This window comes from Jaculus jaculus, chromosome 12, assembly GCF_020740685.1.
Source record: "Jaculus jaculus isolate mJacJac1 chromosome 12, mJacJac1.mat.Y.cur, whole genome shotgun sequence".
Taxonomy (NCBI): Eukaryota; Metazoa; Chordata; class Mammalia; order Rodentia; family Dipodidae; genus Jaculus; species Jaculus jaculus.
This window is the reverse complement of record NC_059113.1, coordinates 81777026-81781807: the sequence shown is the minus strand read 5'-3', so window position 1 is coordinate 81781807 and position 4782 is coordinate 81777026.

The window sequence follows — 4782 nt, the reverse complement described above, 5'->3', positions numbered from 1 at the left end:
ACAATATAACTAATTGCCATGTTTCTTGGTTGCCCATCAGAACTGAAAATTAAGGCCCACTTCCTAAAGATACCACATCTACCTGTTGCAGGACATAGAAAATTCAAGTTGGAGGTGAAGAGAAAACTTCTTTTCTGCTGGCTAGGTATCCTCATGTTGTGCTATGCAGACTACTGAAAAGTCACCAATGATGTCACCCAGCAGTGAATCCTACTTTGATAACACTGATCTTCCAAGTAAGATGTGACCTCTGGTGCAATAGTGAGATGACTATTAAGGAAGTGAGGGTAATTAGATTTGAAGTTCAATCCTCAGGAGAGAGTACGTGTCTGGTACTGAAAACTAGTGGAAAGTCCATGGTTTGGGAAGAGTAAGATCCTAGGGAAGAATCAGCTATTGTATTATTGCTAAACAGATAGATTGCCAATATGCTCTCATCAACAGTCAGAAAAGCTAGTTTTACTTTTCTTTCCTTCCTTCCTTTATTTTTTCTTTCTTTTGTTCAATCATTCTTTGTTTCTTCTTTGCTTTTTTTTTGGTAATGAGAGGCAGAGAATCATAACTGGTCAATTTCTTCAAATAAGGGATGGAGGAGTGCTAAGCTCTAGATGGGACATAAACATTATTCTCTCCAGGGCTTAGGAAACAGTGTGGAAGGGAAAATATCACAACTGTAAGAGAGTACAAATTCTATAAAATTCTGTCTCTGGGACATGACAAAGCTACTGAACTCATAGAAGTTAAGGTTTCCTACACAAGTCCTGTTGATAATGGGGCCATTCAACATTCTGTTATGGGTAGTGTAATGTGGTGACAAACCACACTCCTCCCTGATAAGCTAATGAAGATGAAGAGTGCAATGTAACTGAGGATAATAAGAGAGAATATTGTGTTATATATAACCAAATGCATCATGAACATATGAACAATTAAACAAAAAGCACAATAATTGAAAATAAGCACCAAAAACCTCATCTCTGTGTTAAATTTGTTTAAGATTTTCCATCTGTTAAAAATAAATATTTAGGGCAGGGATGACTTAGCAGTTAAGGTGTTTGCCTGCAAAGCCAAAAGACCCACGTTCAATTTCACAGGTCCCATATTAGCCAGATGCACAAGGATGCGCATGTGTCTGGAATTGTTTGCAGTGGTTGGAGGACCTGGTGCCCATTCATTCTGTCTCTGTCCTTCTCTCTCCCTCTTCCTCTGTCACATAAATTAAATTTAATTTAATTTAAAAATAGTAAATATTTAATATAGGTGGAGGGAACCAGAATCAACAAATGAAACCTTTAAGTAGATAAATAGTAGATATATATGGCAATTTAGACTGGGAAAAATATCTACTGTTGTTTGTTAATTTATGTAATTATTCATCAAAATTGAATAAATTATTCATAATGTTAGATAAATACAACTGTAGCACTTACCATCTCATCACTGGCCAAAAACAAGAAAAAATTTTAAAAAGCAAGCAGGCACATATTATGGAAGGACAAGATGTATTTTGCCTTACTGTCTTGAGACAAAGTTTTGTTGTGGCAGAGAAAGCATGACTTGAACACAGGTCCAAGAAAACCATATTGTCCTTCAACTGGGAGGAAGAAGCCAGAGTGACCGCCCTGTGAATACCCAGAAGGACTGAGCTAATAATCTCAAGTCTCACCCATAGTGACACACCTCCTCCAGAAAGGATCTACCTCCCAAAGGGTCCACAAGCTGGACATTAAGTGAGGCTTAATCACAAGCACACGAGGCTATGGGGGTGTTGAAGTCAGGTTCACATTGCTGGCAGAAATTACTAGACCAAAGAGCAGCTTGTGGGGGGAAAAAAAAAAGTTTATTTTGGCTTACAGACCTGAAGGGAAGCTCCACAATGGCAAGGAAAACAATGACATGAGCAGATGGTGGATATCACCCCCTTGCCAACATCAGGTGGACAACAGCAGTAGGAGAGTGTGCCAAACACTGGCATGGGGGAACTGGCTATAACACCCATAAGCCTGCTCCCAACAATACACTGCCTCCAAGAGACGTTAATTCCCAAATCTCCATCACCTGGGAACCTAGCATTCAGAATACCTAAATTTATAGTGGATATCTGAATCAAATCACCAAAGGGGTCACTCAATATTCAAACTATCATACTATCATAAATAAAAATATTCCAAACAACAGCTATATAAGATACTTATCCACTCCATGTATATACATATGCTTAGTCATTTAGTTTCCATTATCCTGAGCTTTTTTTTTTTGTTACTGTGAATATGATTTATTTATTTCTTCTTCTGTCTTGCATATTGTATTTTATATTCATGAATATTGTGCATTCCTTTATTATGATCCCTTTATTATTATCCATACATAGAAAGATACTTAAGATATAAGAAGAAATTGACCAATATATAACTAGTAAAATACAAAAAGCTAAATTAAAGAGTGAATTTTGTGAAAAGCGTCTCAGGGAAATGACCCATTCTAAGAATAAAAGGTAAAAGTTTAGAGTTTAGCATCATTGACAGCATATAAAAAGCACTACAATATAATAAAGAGAGGCAGAAGGTCACAAATAATTACTTAAAAAATCATAATTTCAAAGAGAGATACAGAGGAAAATGTGGAAAGACACCACCATATGCATAAATGTATTTAGTTATTTCCACTGAAGCTTCAAATCATTAAGTTACCTGCTATATTTTTTGTCCACTGTATTTTCTAGCTCTGTTCAACTTAGATAACATCAGAGTCACACATAGTCTAAAACAAAAGATATCCAAAAGACAATGAAAGTAACAAAAACAGCCCAAGGAACATGTAGACAAAACCATGATCTTAACAAGTTTCTTCATACACACCATGGGAAGACTGATAACAGAGTCTAGACCTCTGAGCCCGAGGCAGGTCTTGAACTGAGGGTGATACTCCTGCCTCTGCCTCCCAAGTGCTGGGATTAAAGGCTTGAGACAACATAATAGGATTAAAGGTTTGTGGCAACAAGTGTGATGCCTCCCATTTTTTTTTTTTTTTTTTTTTTTTTTTTTTTATGTAGTGTCTTACTTTAGCCCAGGCTGACTTGGAGTTCACCTATGTAGTCTCAGGGTGCCTTGAACTCATGTCAATCATCCTACCTTTGCTTCCCAAGTGCTGAGATTACAGGTTTGTGACACCATGGCCAGCTTTTTTTTTTTTCATACAAAAAATAAATCCATTAAAAATGTGTTTAAGTCAGGCGTGGTAGTGCACGCCTTTAATCCCAGCACTCATGAGGCAGAGGTAGGAGGATTGCTGTGAGTTTGAGGCCACCCTGAGACTCCATAGTGAATTCCTGGTCAGCCTGGGCTAGAGTGAGACCCTACCTCAAAAACAAAAACACAAAAAGTGTTTAATGTATATATTTTCATAATAAAATTTATACTCTGAATAATTTTCTCTTACTATGATTATTTCAAGTGAGATTTATAAGCAGCCATTCTGACTGAGACATACTGGTGGACTTGTATATTATATTTACTGAAAATGAAACATATGCTTGCTGCTAAAAAATTATATCAATTGTAAGACATAAGAACACATTCCTGTAGTGAATCTTGACTAGAAATACAAGAATTGCTCAAATTTATTCTTATGCCAGCTATTAAGTGTAAACTTCATATTGCTAAAGTTATTGTATATTATGATGCAGAAATCATATCAATGATATTGATAGACAACAGGGGATTCCACACTGGAATGAAGAGACAAAGCGCAAGGGAATAAAATAATAAAACAGCAGTATATAACTGAGAAGATAGGATATTGATCTCTTATAATTATTAAGTGTTCATCACAGAGAGCTCTTTTCCTCATTGATTACTGTCTGCTTCCTATAAAGTCACATGGATAAAGGGCATGAAACTTCTCTCTGATCACTTGTATAAGAGTACTGATCCCATTCTTCTGGGCTTTACCCTCATGACTAGATCACTGCTCTAAGACCCCATCAATGAATGTCATCACCTAGGTGACTAGAATTTCAAAATGAATTGAAGTGTCACAAACCTTCAGGCCATAGCACATGTAAATGTTCCTGGGAGAGTAATAAATGCCCACTACATTTTGAAAGGGGAAACAGTTTATTCAACAAGTTTTATATCTTTACATTTTTATTTATAGAATATATATATGGTGTGTGTGTCCCAGTATTCTACTCAGATGCTCTTATTCTTCAAAACAATTTATATATGCAAGCATCACACTCAGGGTTCTTAGTGCAACGAAATGCAAAATTAAGGAACATAAAATCCAGTAATTCAATCTGAAGAGGTTAATCTATTAATTGACTACTGAGGTCAATGTTAAAACTTCTGGGAAGTTAAAAAGAAGCAGTGTGGCTTTCTGCAATCTAATAGTTGCTACCCTGATTCTCTGCCCCACTCCATGCCCTGCAAGCAGGTTCTCTATCACTGAAAACTTTTGATCAATACAGATGCTTCTGCACCACTATGCACTGATAACCTGCTTTTTATCCCACTAGCAGAAATGGATATTCCTGAGGGCCCAACCTAGCACATAGCTTACTGAATTAAGTTCTAATGGGGATGCTATCACTGAAAAATTAAGTAACACACATGTAAATATATTTACTACAAAAGAGCATTGGTACTGACTTGTGACTTTGTGAGGATCATAGAAGATTGACTATACAGGAATGTGTCTGAATATTAAGACAATGCAAATCCCTGACAAACACTGATGATGAGAACATCAACAAGATAATACAGGAAAACTGATTGATCAACA